This window comes from Physeter macrocephalus, chromosome 20, assembly GCF_002837175.3.
Source record: "Physeter macrocephalus isolate SW-GA chromosome 20, ASM283717v5, whole genome shotgun sequence".
Taxonomy (NCBI): domain Eukaryota; kingdom Metazoa; phylum Chordata; class Mammalia; order Artiodactyla; family Physeteridae; genus Physeter; species Physeter macrocephalus.
The window spans coordinates 11,360,266-11,375,574 of record NC_041233.1 but is presented as its reverse complement, the minus strand read 5'-3'; the positions used below and the strand labels follow the sequence as shown (position 1 = coordinate 11,375,574).

The 15,309-nt window shown below is 40.1% G+C and overlaps 1 protein-coding gene and 1 pseudogene across 6 annotated transcripts in view; both read right to left on the bottom strand.

The window, feature by feature from the left end:
• The window catches only part of BICC1 (BicC family RNA binding protein 1), a 318,064-nt gene that overhangs the window by 170,575 nt on the left and 132,180 nt on the right, over positions 1-15,309 (bottom strand). The gene's annotated exons all lie outside the window — the stretch shown is intronic.
• LOC112062131 (5-hydroxytryptamine receptor 3C-like) lies at positions 152-5,716 on the bottom strand (annotated as a pseudogene).

The following is a 15,309-nucleotide window of genomic DNA, read 5'->3' as shown; positions in this document are numbered from 1 at the left end:
AGGAAAATTCCTAGGTCATTCTTTGCAAAAATTAGGAACTATAAAATCATTAAAGGCTTAGTTAAATTTTACTAAAAATATACCTTCAAAAAAAAAAAGTCGAATTGTCCCCTTTTTTCCCCCCCCTGCAAAAGGGTTGACGGGAGATGATTCAACAAAAGAAGTCCAGGAACTTGATTCCTGAGGAGCCAGATAGAGCTCCAGGGCTGGCTGAGGGGAGCCGATGGCATGCAGGGGCAAAGACGTGGAGAGCGCAGAGGACGATCCAGGCCTGGTCTGAAACTGCATAGAAGGACTGGGTTAAAAACAAGGTGGCTGCCAGGGCTGAGGGCTGGGATCTGGACAGGCATGAGTGCCGGATGAGTTTCCAGAGGCAAGAGAAGCTCCAGACTAGGGTTGGCACGTGGACACCTGCTGAGGTGTTCCAGAAGACAAAGACCACGATGATGGAAGAGGCCGAGAAGAGCGGGGAGAGGTGAAAGAGAAGGGTACCCATCATGCGGCTCAACAGCACCCACAAGCCCACCAAGCGCTGCTTCTGAGTCTCACATTTCTACTGGCCCTTGTTGATGCAGGGCATCCATTTAACTCTGCCTCTCCGGTACCTGGCACCTTCCCTACCAACTCCACTGGCTCCTTCAGGCCAGGCAGGCGAGCGGGGCTGAGACCCAGACCCTTATTGCCTTTCTGGGGTGCAATAGGGCAGCATTTTCTTGGGCTGGTGCAGTGCAGAAGCAGAAAATAGAGCTACCGAGGCATGGGTGGGGGCCAGGTACAGCAAGTAGGTGATGAACATGGTCTCCGGCAGGCTGAGATAGACAGGACAAATCAGACATTGATGAGCGGGTGCCAGTGGCCAGGAATAAGACATACATCATGAGCAGAAAGGTGGTGTAGCCCAGGAGAAGTGTCATCATCTTTCTACCAACAGGAAGAAGCTGAAGGTACCGATGACAAACAGAAAACCACCAGGCACCAGAAGGTTCATCATGCAGAGGCTGGACCTGTGCCTGATGGCCACCTGTTTAGATGAAAGGGCTGAAGACGAGTGTGAAGTTCTGTTCATCAAAGGGGAAACAGAAGCAGTCCAGGTTACAGATGGGGACCTCTCACAGTGGCTTCTCGTATCTGATGGACCTTCACTGTTGACATAAACCATGAGACCTGTAGGTGCCTGATCCACATCCATGAACTCTTCAACAAAGGTATCTAGAAGCCACAGGCTCTCAGTTGCCATGCTGAGCTTCCTGATGCCCTCCTATTCCTCTGGGTTCTACCTGACGAATGGATTGTATGAGATCATATTTAGTCACAGGAACGACGTCATCAGTTGAAGCTGTGCATCCACTTCCAGGATGGTGGACAGGGTGAAGGAGATGTTGACATGAGTGGGACGCTGCAGCTGATGACCGGATGGAAGCCTTTCTGTCAAACAACAGGATCTACACCATGCTGGTCAGAGCCTGAGAGACTGACAGTCAAAGTGTTTCCTTTTTCTTGAAGCAGCAGGTAGAGAAGGAGGCAGAGGAAAAATCCCTCCTATGGAGCCAACCTCTTTCCAGCTTCCTCTCCTAGGCTCTTCTCTGGAGACTTAGTGATGACGTTGACTTTAGCAGACCACAGGCCACACCTTGAGCCCTAGCTCAACTTATCCTTTTAATTAAAACTTTTAATTAAACTGTATTTTCAAAACCAACAACAAATTAAAACACTCAATATCAACTCTCATTCGTTTATTCAACCAATCCTTACAGAAAGTTTCTTATGTGGCAAGCACTACTGTCAATACTATATATGAAAAGAGTTTTCATTCAGTAGCATAAGTATTTTAATTACATACTCACTGCTTGGGAAACTATAATTTATTGCTCATTTTCAGCAGTGAAGTTTTTAACATATAGTCTGGGGAATATTATAAGACAAGTAGCTTTTCTTACTGTACATGCTATCAGCTTGGATCTTTCCTGTATAAAACTTTTGATAATCCTTTTAAACTCCAAAAGAAAGGTTTATTAATCCCTCAAGTAAACATCTAGCCACTATCTCTTCTTAGAGCCCCATTGTTAAAGAAAAGGAAAAAGAAACAGCTAAGTGAGCACAACGCTGGTCCCAAGCCCTCAGTTTGTAAATTCTTCTCTGGTCTGATCAGGAAAAATACTGAACTAGTTACACCCCCCAGTTTTAGAGAGGGAAGAGAAATCTTATTTTACAAGTTGATGGGTCCTGGTTTGCATACTGAAACTGGCCCAAAGCAAAGTGCTTTCAATAAATGTGGTAAACAAACACCAGGACTCAATGCCATCAATAAAACTGAGTTTTCCCAAACAAGAGAATGTCGAGTTACACACGCCAGCCATTTAAACTGATGCAATGCTTGGAATGTGTGTTCATTAAAAGGGCAAATGAAGTCATGTAAAGCTCAAATGTGGCTACTGGGGTACAGGCGGCTGTGCTAAAGGAAAATGTCAAGATTGTTTGCGACGAGGGTCAGACCTAAAGGTGAGACTCAGAGCGCTGTGAATTCATCTGGAAAAACACTGAGCGGAAAGCTGAAGCGTGAAACTTTTATCGATATTTTCCCTTTCTTTTATAAGGACATTCGGTGAAGATCAGAAGCCCACAACAAGAGGACTTCACAGAAGAAAACGCAAGGAAAAGTCGTTACAACAGCTTTTTGTATAAATTGGTGTACCTGACCCAAGGCAATAATTATGCACTGACTGAAATCAGAGCATCTACAGATGATATAAAACTCCATTTTCTCAAGCTAAAATGATTCACGGAATCTTCCAAAAGAAGTTTTACTTCCAGTCTGCACCCTATGCATTTTGTTAAAAAGTGGAAGACCATAAAATATTTAATTCTGTGCTTACTGCCAATTTTCTACTTATTATGTTCACACCAAAAAGTAATTTACAGTAAGTCAAGATGAGACAAAGGAAAAAAACATCGATGGAGCACCTGGTATACATCAGCACTTCATAAACACACACACGAGCTCCACTTCATCCATATAACCTTATAAAGCAGGCGTGACCCCCTTTAACACTTGAAGAGGAAGTTTAGAGAGATTAAAGAGCTTGCTTGGATCATGTAGCTCTGAGTCAGGAGTATCCTTCGCTCCTGGTTTTGCCGTTAACTAGCTATAAATCCTATATATTTATAAGTCACCTCTCTGACACTCTATTCTCTCATATGCAAAATAAAAAGAGTCAACTAAACATTTCCATTACGTTAAAAGGTGAATTTGGTTTTTGAGGGACTGATGATGGATGCCCAGACTTCTTTCTCCCCCCACCCCTCCTCCACCTCTACCCTGTCCTCCATGCCTTGGTCCCATTTCACTCTTCTTCACCCATTCCACAAGAAGGCAGTAAAAGGAACAGCTCTCCTACCCTAAAAGAGTACTTAAAAGTTTTGATACTTGACAACACATCTAATTTTTAAAGGAAAAAAACATCGTGAACTGAGAAATTAAAACTACTTCCACTTTTTGCTATATTTTTTTCATGATTACAGTGAACAAATGAGAACTGACTTCATAAAATTCCCTCAAGTGCCTCACATCTTCACTACAAAAAATAAATAAATCATTATGGTGATTTCACAGTAACAAGTTTGGTAGACATGGAAGCAACCTAAATGTCCATCAACAGAGGAATGGATAAAGAAGATGTGGTATATACATACAATGAAATGTTAATATTACTCAGCCATAAAAAAGAACGAAACAATGCCATCTGCAGCAACATGGATGGACCTAGAGATTGTCATACTGAGTGAAGTAAGTCAGACAGAGAAAGACAAATATCATATGATATCACTTGTATGTGGAATCTAAAAGAAGGTACAAATGAACTTATCTACAAAACAGAAATAGAGTTACAGATGTAGAAAATAAACTTACGGTTACCAGGGGATGGAGGGGAGGGATAAACTGGGAGATTGGGATTGAGATATACACACTACTATATATAAAATAGATAACTAATAAAGACCTACTGTATAGCACAGGGAACTCTACTCAATACACTGTAATGGCCTATACGGGAAAAGAATCTAAAAAAGAGTGGATATATGTATAACAGATTCACTTCGCTGTACACCTGAAACTAACACAACATTGTAAATCAACTATACTCCAATAAAAAAATTTTTTTTAAAAGTTTGGTAAAGGGCTTCCCTGGTGGCGCAGTGGTTGACAGTCCGCCTGCCGATGCAGGGGACACGGGTTCGTGCCCCGGTCCGGGAAGATCCCACATGCCACTGAGCAGCTGGGCCCGTGAGCCATGGCTGCTAAGCCTGCGCATCTGGAGCCTGTGCTCCGCAACGGGAGAGGCCACAACAGTGAGAGGCCCGCGTACCGCAAAAAAAAATAATAATAAATAAGTTAGCAAAATGTTGAACAGACACTGACGCCACATGAATGGCCAATAGCACATGAAAAACTGCTCGGCAACACTGGTGATCAGAAAAATGTAAATAAATCCGCAAGGAAAAATTACTAAGGTATCCACTAGAATGGCTAACATTAAAAAGATGGACAATATCAAATGCTGACAAGGATGTGGAACAACTGCAACTCTCATGCATTGCTGGTGGGAAGCCAAAATCGTACAGCCACTTTACAACACAATTTGGCAGTTTCTGATAAAGTAAAACATACACTTACCATATGAGCCAGCAATTCCACTCCAAGGCACTTACCCAAGAGAAACAAAAACATATGTCCACACATATGTAGGTGAATTTTATAGAACCTTCATTTATAACAGCCATCAAATGTAAACAACTCAAATGCCTAAGGACTGGTGAATGAACAACAAATAAGTATACAACAGACATCGACTCAGAACAAAAACAATAAACTACCGATATACCCAACCACCTAGATGAATCTCACAAGATTTACTGTAAGTGAAGGAAGACATAAGACTAAATACCACAAGATTCTAATTAAATGACATTCTGAAAAAGGCAAAACTGTAGGGAGAGAAACAGATCAGGGGTTGTCAGGTGCTGGAAGCTGAGGGGAAGGAAACTGCTCTTTTAACTAAAACTTATAAACTGAATTTTCAAAACCAACTTACAAATAAAAATATCTTTCATTTATTTACTCAACAAACACTTACTGAGTACCTACAATGGGGCAGGCAGTACTCTAGACACTGCACAAAAAAGAGGTTCTTTTAGTTGCACATGTTTGAATTTTCAGAAAAGTAACCGATGATCCAGGTTTTCCATATGTGTTGACAATGTTTATCAGTCAGAACTCTTAATATCTTCTCCATCTTCTTACCAGATCATTACAAATATCCTGTATTTTATCATAATTTATTATACATTAGAGTTAACCATATGAAACTGCAGTATAATCAACAAAATCGTTCTTTTCCTAAGTTTCCACAGACAAGAATTCAAATAGGAAAGCTGTAAAAGTAATCAGTGGTCACGGCACACTTTCTCATTGTAATGCAAAATAATCAATGACTGAATTTCAAGTCAAAACACCAGATATTTTGGGCTGGCTTTTTTTCACTTTTCAAGAATTCTTCCCAAACTCCAGACTTAAATGTGTTATTCATCTCATAAACAGAGATGATTGCTATGGAGACTTAGCTGACTTCTGGTTTCCTATTTCTAATGTAAGAACTAAAGGACAAAAAAATTACTCCCGTTTTTACTTAAAAGCCTTACATTTTACCTCCTTCTTCATCCTTAGTGGAAAACATGTGACAATCCTTCTTAAAAGCTTTATTTCATTGAGGCATTTTAAAATGGAATATACCTATAAAAAAATTAATGTACTTTCCAGAATCAGAAAAATCAAATGGAATATCCTTTGTTGAAGAAGCAATTTTATGTGGCATAATTCATGCAGATAACTTTAGAAAAAAATTTCAAAGTTCATGCTTTAACACTATCTTAATATTTTTTTTTAACAAGCCATTAGGGCATTTATACACTTCTAGTAGATTATTTCCATGAACTGTGTGGACAGTATTTTGGCCTGGAGGGACCACACACCATGACAACAGAGCTGTAGGACAAGGAGTCTCACAAAGAACCTCATCGCAGAGAAAACACAATGAACAGAAAATCAGAACATAAGGGATGAAACTTTTTTTATCCCTTGCTCCTAACAATTTTTTAGAATTCCAAAATATGCAAGTTCTCAAAGTTAAAAGCTTAGTTCTCTTGGTTTCCAAATTTTTCTTCAAACTATACTCTAATTTTTATGCTTGTTTGATTTCTTCATCATTTATAACTATATGCAATCTTCAAGCTATGGAATTTAATCTTTAGTCAAATGAATGTTACTACAAAGCCTAATATTTTAAAATCTAAATTATATCATATTTGAAATTCATATAAATTCCATAATACTTAATCCAAGTTTTTAAGTAAAAGTGAAATTTTACATAAAGCACTCTGTTACCCTCCAACTAACTTCAGATATTTTCCACTATGTAAGAGATCGTCTGAAGTAAACTTGCGCCATATAACTTTTGCAGAATGAATATATGCCAACAAATGAGCAAAATCTGAACACAGCATACATAGGTAACTCTATACCTTGATTTTAATTGTTTAAACCTAAACACTGTCGATAATAGCAACCAACTTAACAATCTGCAGAAAATGAAAAACAGATGAAAAGCCTTAGATCATCATGAATCACAAAGCAACGGAACTTAGCTTTAGATCACTCCTAGGATTCTTCTGACTATAATCAGGTTTGGGGCTTTGATTTTTATAATCTAGGCCACTGGCTCCCAACCACTTCTCCCTCCAGATTTCCCAAAAGGGATGGGGTTGGTCTAGGAGATGGGTTACCGCTTTAAAATGCCATTTCTAAACTGAAGGGAGAAAAGACATGGGACCATCTTGATATCAGTGCTTCTGCATTTAGTGAAAAAGCAGAAGCAGAGAGAAGCATGAGAGAACATCAGAGACTAAGAGAGAAATCCAAGCTCACTATGCGAGCCCTTGTAAAGTCACACATTTAAATAACGCACTACTAGGGACTTCCCCGGTGGCGCAGTTAAGACTCCGCCTACCAACGCAGGGGACATGGGTTTGATCCCTGGTCCAGGAAGATCCCACACGCTGCGGAGCAACTAAGCCCGTGCGCCACAACTACTGAGCCTTCACTCTAGAGCCTGCAAGCTACAACTACTGAGCCCACGTGCCACAACTACTGAAGCCTATGTGCCTAGAGCCTGTGCTCTGCAACAAGAGAAGCCACCGCAATGAGAAGACTGTGCACCACAACGAAGAGCAGCCCCTGTTCGCCTCAACTAGAGAAAGCTTGCAGGCAGCAACAAAGACCCAACGCAGCCAAAAATAAATAAATAAATAATTTAAAAATTTAAAAATAATAAAATTTTCTAAAAAAAGAACCCACTACTATATATAAAATAGATAACTAATAAGGACCTACTATACAGCACAGGGAAGTCTACTCAATACTCTGTAATGACCTATATGGGAATAGAATCTAAAAAAAAAGAGTGGATATATGTATATATATAACAGATTCACGTTGCTGTACACCTGAAACTAACACAACATTGTAAATCAACTATACCCCAATAACATTTTTTAAAAAAGAAAAGAAAAGCATCTCCCCCCTTAAAAACATTGACAGTACCAAGTTGCTACCAATATACCAGATCAGGCCATTTTGGAAACCACATCCTACTACCACAAAGGAAATTAAAAACATCAGAATAAAATCCAGCTCTCAATACCCTGCTAGAGTCTCACAATTAATAAGAATTTATCTCTATTCCACTTATGGAAGAAATTAGAAAAAGACAAGCTGATAACAAAGATACGTCTCTCAAACCTCAACTACTTCATGAGAAAAGAATATATGGTTTGAAATATTTAAATCAGACATAATGTATGCAATGTGTTAAATACAGTGATTTTCAACCTTGACAGCACATGAAATCACGGCGGGGGCAGGCAGGGGGGGTCCTCTTTTTACATTCCCTTTTCCTCCCTCCTGGCATGAAGATATTGAAATCTGATGAAGTGGGACCATGACGGGGAGGGAATGCCATGCAGAGACATGGATGGCAGCGTGCCTGGTTGCCAGGATGAGAGGAGAATGGGGGAGCACAACAGTGGCAGAAAAGAGGATTTCTGAGCGGCTGGAATATTGGCTACATTAAGCAGAATTAATTAATTAATTGGGCATAAAATTAATTTACTGCGGATAATGGAAGCCAGCTTTCTCAATTTCAGGAGAAGAGGGAAGGCTAGAAAGAATACCAAGGAATTGTATTACAAATTGAACTATCAGAATAAACTCATTTTTCTAAAGTTATACAGACAGATAAATATAGAAATAGTCATAGATATACATGTGTGTATGAATGTAGACACATATATATTTCCTAGTTCTGCCTGCTGAGAGGGCCTGGAAACAACATCACCACTGATGCCCAGATCATGATTCTAGCTACCATCTTCCACTCAAAAGAACAAGGGATGGGGTCAGGGTCGGGAACGTACAAGATAAGCCTGGAACATCTTTTTGTGCCTGAAAGTAGGAAAATGCTCAAGGAATGGTGGGAAATTGTCAAAAGAACACAGAGGTCAACGTGAAAGATCCCAAATCTGGGACAATCTGAGTATCAAAATAATGAAATTATCAGATTAAAACCCATGAATAAAATGAGAATTCATAAATCCATACTAAGTTAAATGGATAAATTAATTGACAAATAAGGAAGAAAAGAAAGCTCTTACAGAATGTCAACTAATAAATGTAGATGGGATCATGAAAATAAATAATCACCGTTCAGCAGCTATCAAGTGGCAGTCTAAAAAGGAAGGAGTCCTGAATGAATGCTAGGGCTTACAGGCGGAGATTTGATGAAGAATAGGATATTGGCACAATATGGGAACACCTCCTCACAAAATATAACTAAATACAACGGGGATAAGGGTGGCTTCACAGTGGACAGACTCAGCATTCACCAACCTCACCAGGTGATCACAGTTAACACCACCAGGGGTGGGACAGACCGACAGTATTTTTCTTGACCTGATAACACTTTAAAGAGCCTGGCATCATTCCTGCCAAGAACACATGGCCTGAGTCCGGTCATGGGGAAACACTGAGTGATCCCAGTTGAGGGTTTCCCTATAGAATGAATGGCCTGTCAAGGGCATGAGAAACAGGGAAGAGACGTAGGAATGGGTTCCATACTGAAGAAGACTGATGCGTATGACAACTAAATTCAACCTATGTTCATATATACAATCCTGGACCAGAAAGGGAAAGATAGACATTACTGGGGCATTTGGTGAAATTTGAACAGGGTGTGTGGACTGTATGGTGGTTTTGAAAATGTTGATTTCCTGATGGCTGATAGACAATTTTTCCATTCCTTCCCATCCTCCCTTACTTTCCTTTGTCTTACCCTCCCAGCATGGTGACACTGACATGCAAGGAAGTGGGGCAGGAAAGGGGATAGAGTGCAAATCTAACAGCCCAGGGAGGGGGGAGGGCAGTGAAGGGGAAGCATGGTGGTGAAGGGGGACGGAGACTCCAGGGTCATTAGAAATATATATGTATGTAGGGGAAGGCTCTTCTTTGGGGAAGGCACACACCACAGCATTTAAGGATGATGTAGCATTATTTCAAAAAAAGATTACATTAGACAGGTTAATAAAAAGAGAAGAAAATTGAGTAAAAGGTTAACAACTAGGAACCTAGGTGACAGGAGTGTAAGAGTTCTTGGCAACATTTTTGGAGATCCAACATTATTTAAAAGGAAAACTTATTCTATTAACAAAGAATCCCCTGGGGAGCTTGTTAAAAAGCCCAATATCCCAAGCTTCCCCTTCCACCAACTAAATCTTTGGGTGGGGAGAATCCAGGGCCAGTATTTCATGCTCCTAGGAGAATCCACCAACTTAGCACTCTGTGATACACAGTGATTGCTCAACAAATGGTTGATGCTGCTGCTCAAACTATTATATTTAGCATAAACTCACATGTCTATATGCAGAACATAATCCATATATTGAAAACTATTCTTTAAGACAGCAATTCTGAATAACTGTAACCTCCTATCTTAAGCAGCAAAGTCCCAACACAAGTGATGAGGTGGCTACTGTGAGCAGAGACAGTACTAAGAAAACCGTAAGTAAGATATTAGGGGCTTCCCTGGTGGTGCAGTGGTTGGGAGTCTGCCTGCCGATGCAGGGGACACGGGTTCGCGCCCCGGTCCGGGAGGATCCCACATGCCGCGGAGCGGCTGGGTCCCTGAGCCACGGCCGCTGAGCCTGCGCGTCCGGAGCCTGTGCTCCGCAACGGGAGAGGCCACAGCAGTGAGAGGCCCGTGTACCGCAAAAAAAAAAAAAAAAAGATATTAGTAGTGATGGCAAAGCAAGTCTTTAATCTCTCAAATGCTTATTACATCCCAAAGCAATTACTAAATTTGATCTCAGATAAGGACATAAATTATTACAAACATTATTTGCCTATAGAATCCTTGGAAATAAGTAAAAAATCAACTTAAATTGGAAACAAAAAGAAGCATATTCAACTAAGAGCTACTTGTACCAAATGGGTTTTTATGTGGCTCTGTAAAACTTAAATTTTGTTATTTTGTTCACTAAAAATAAGAATTTATATAAAACAAACTGTAGCTATTAAAATTGTCTCTATGTTCAAAGAATACCCTTCTCTTTGTTCAAGATCTTATACTTCTTCTAGTTTATTTTCCCTCCTCCTCTAGTTTTTCAAATGCCTGAAAATTCATCTCTGTTACAATAAATAGCTGTAAACAACTTAAAGGTTCCCCAGATGGGGACAGGTGAACAATTACATTGCCTCCATATAATTACACATAACATGCAGCAGGAAGAAAAAACAAGGGTCATCTTTATGTATTCAATTGTAATAAGTTCCCAGATATATTGTTAAATGACGACAAAAGGCAAGTTTCAAAACTGGAAATATTAATTACATACTGGGAAGGGAAAAGAGACTGAAGATATTTTAACTTCATATATGCACTTTTGTATGTTTCGAATCCTGAATCCTGTAAGCATATTAATTAAGCTAAAATTTAAATTAACTTATACACAGAACTGTTTTATTTTCAAGAAATCCTCCAGCACTAAGGTAACTTTCATGGACCCAGACCCACTCTTCTCCAAAATCACTGTGGACATTAAGTGGGTGCCACTTAAATCACAGGAATGTTCATTCAATGACACTGAGCTCCTACTGTGACACAAGAATTCCCACAGTGCATGTTCCTTTGAAACATATCAAAAATGCAAAAACAACCACCTCTGCCTTTATCTGGATACAGCATGTCTATCATATTGCAATGCAGTGTTGCATGCAAACAAAAACTCCAAGGAGGAATAGATGGTGCATATAGCACATTTGTAAGGATCAGTTCCAGCTCCCCGTGATCAGGGATGATTTCACTAAAAAAACATGGCAGGTGGCCTTGCAAGAATAATCCATCAATAGGCAAAAAGAGGAATAGAAGGAGAGCATTCAGGTAGATGAAATGGCAAGACTGTTGCATTTGGGAGCAGCTAGCAGCCCATTTGGCAACAGCACATGATTAGTATACAAAAGCTGAAACTGAAGAGGCTGGAAAGTGAGGCTAGTGCAGAAAGCAGAGGCACTTACATTACAGGCAAATCCAAGGCCCAAGTTAGTGTCTAGCTCACAATAGATGTTCGATAAATGTTTAACATGGTAAGGCATCGTGGAGACATTGTCAAGATTATAAATTGTCTGTACACCCAGATGCAGTCAACCGTCTGCAATATACTGAAGGTTGGAAGTAGTCATGGTAGTGTGTGTGGAGATGTCATTTACTTTAATTCGTTCAGCTGGCTGTGAATTCTAGAGTTGTATTCTCAGATCAAGGAACTTTAAGAATTCTGAAAGACCAAACTAATTAGGACTTCTACGATTTAAACAACTATGTTTTCTTACTGAAGTCACAATCTATACAGGCTAAACATGTACTTGCTGGAACAAAGAAGGGGCAGTGACACTTGGTTAAGGATACACAGTACCCTGATTCAAACAGACCTGTGGATTGAACAGACGGCATATGAAGGCTGGACTCCAGCGTTTTCCATGCTGGACTATTTTGAGTTCAAACTTTGAAGAAATGCTGAATGACGTTTTCATGGAAATAAAGCGATCCTTCAGAAGAGAAGTGCGTAGTTCAATGCTTACGAAAAGGGCTTTCAATTTCCGCTACTGCCTCTGGGGTGCACCATCTTTGTGTGGGCATGAGTCCCTGAGCATTTGTCCCACCAGTGGGGCTCAGTTTCATAAAGAACTGAAAACTAACCAGACCCATGAAGATGATGCAACACCCCTGGAATTTTTGAGACAACTCTAGGAATCCCCAAACTATTTCTGGCTACTTAGCCAAACTCAGGGCCAAGTGTTTGTGTCTGCCCATCTCAGTGAAAACGCAATCTCTTACATGAAATGTGGCAGCTACTATTAGCAGGACAAATCATCAAAATCATTCACCCTGACTAAATATACACCACCTTGTAGAGAATAACCAGCCTTTTAAATACAACATTTCAATAACCTTATTAAAAGTACTCAATGATTAACTCTAAGGCTATAACTATGCACTATGTGACTAGTCTATTAGTTTCCTGTTTGTCTCTTGTATTAGCGGTTAAAATCTTTATTGGCATGGCCCAAATGTCCTAATGTATGTAACAGGCTGTCAAGGAAACCTGTGCTCAGCCTCCCTATGTACAGATTTCAAATTACAAAGCCTTCCACTAATAGCAAACACTCATTTGAGGAAAGGAGGAAAAAAACTTAACATTCACTAAGCTCCAACTATGTGCTAGGCAAAGGGCTTGTTCTCGTCTACCCAACATATAGAATATGTTTAAGAGTTCTTTAATAAGTAAATAAAAACAAGCTACCTCCTGCCAGACAATAACCACACTAAACATCCTTCTCCCCAAAATCATAAAACAAAAACGTTTAACAAGGTAGACTCTAAGGTCTCCTCCAAGGTTAAAATGGTGTGTCTTTATAAAATGTTTTCAAATGAATTCTAAGGTAAGGTAGCAAGGCATTATGTAACTGACCATTTTTAATGGACGATACTATAAAATTCCAAGTCAGGACAATCAACGCTTATTAAATAGGTACAACGGGCATATCAAAACTCACCAAGAATATGACTATGAGTAGGTAACCTTCTTGGTAACTTACAATCACAGCTGCATGCATGTGTGTGCATACACAATTGCTTCCATTTGCTTTCCTCCAAATTATGAGGAAAACACCTGTCTGCTGGGTCTGAACGCCGATCATTCTGCCAAGAGACCGCAATGACAGTGTGAGGATTAATGCTAATTCAGCCACCACTAAGGGCCTCAAATCTCAGGACTCCCAACTTTCTACTTACACACGCTGTGATGGTGAACGCTCTTTTCAAGGTTCTATTTTAACTGCATTTGGAAAATCACAGAACTTTAGAGTTGGCAGAGTTATGTTCGTTTTGTCTAGCTCCTTCATTTTATAGAGGGGAAGACTAATTTAGAAAAGGGAAAACGGCTTCTCAAAGTAACATCACTGGCTGACAGTTCTCTTGCTTCTCAAGATCAACACCTCACACTCCACCCGCTTCTTCTGAGATATTAAGTATGATTTTTTTTTGGCACTGCACAGCTTACGAGATCTTAGTTCCCAGACCAGGGATCAAAACCTGCACCCTCGGCAGTGAAAGCTCAGGGTACCAACCACTGGACTGCTAGGGAATTCCCAAGTATGAATTTTTAATATGCTTTCTGTCCCAATTCATTACTGAATATGGAATGGTCCTGTGGATGGTTCCTTAAAATCTCATATCAGCTAACTCTATTGAGTAATTAAGATGACCTTTCAATCGTCTTCATCCTGCTATCTCAAGAAAAATCCACTTTTATCTTAGTCACACCTACCCTTGCCAAACCTAGAACAAGAGTTCAAGGTCTACAGAAAAGCTGTGGTCCTGCTCTCCCACTATAAATTTGGAGCCATAACTTGTTTTCAACTACAACTATTATTTAAGGCAGTAGATAAGCAAAGCTCAAGTTCTCAAAACACACGTTACACGTACTCGGCAATGGCACTCTGGATACATGTGATTCACGATGAGAACTGGAGGCGTCTTAAAGAGCACATATGAAATAAAAGTATCCCATGAAGAATCGAAGAGAATCCCAGAAGGAAAAGTAGGATGGGAGAAGAATAAAACCAAGGGAAGGATTGGGACACAGAATTTCATACCACAGGGCTTGAATGGTCACTGTCCTGGGCTGCAAATTTGATCCCTGCCTCCCTCAAGCAAAGAGAGAGACCACATTTGTACACCACTCAACAGTGTCCATAAAGCTTAAAAAGTACACCAATTTTTCAGGGCAGGAGCACCAAGGTTGCGGGTATTAAGATCTGTAAGCAATTTCCCCAGCAGTTCCTCATCCAAAGTCCAGTCTGTGATGTAGTGGCTGTCCTCCACAATACTGGCGTGTGTGGCTCTTTTCTGCTCATCGTCTCAGTACAGGATGATGGCCTAGAGCCAAGTAAAGGAGAGACCAACAAACCATCTCACTGGGGTGGAGAATTACATGTGAAGAAAGCCAAAACCTCCCTTAGAGAAGAGTCTGGCTTCACTCCAACTCTGAGACAAACGGGTGATTAAGGTCACAAAGTTCAGAGCCTGGTCACAATCATTTTAGCCTGGAAAGTGTTCAAGGCAGGCATTCCTCATCGCCTCCAGAAGTAATCTGTAAATTGGGGGTGGGGTGAAGAGGGAGCCCAGTAATTTTCTGGTCTCTAGAAAGCATGATTCAATGAACTCTAACAGAAGTTTTGCCATTAACACTTGTACTTCTTTTTCAAGGACTAACTGCCATTGGTTTCATCTTTTCCTACCGAGACATTTTTTCATTTTGACTTATTTTTAACAAAGGGAGTTCCAGGTTGACTTCAAAAGCTTATTTAAAGGATATATTTTTTAAAAAAAGGATATAAAGAGGCTGAGTTTTACTGAAAATAAATTATAAACCAAGGAGGAATGAATATGATGTGCTGTAAGTAATAAATGCAGTCATAAATAAGTCTGAACTAGCAAAATAAGTCATTTCAATAAAATCTGCTCTGGGCTAGTAATACAAAATAGATAGAGGTCTGAAATTAGCACCCCAATAGCCCCACATTAGCAGTGAATAAGAAGAGGATAGGGCTTCCTTGGTGGTGCAGTGGTTGAGAATCTGCCTGCTGAT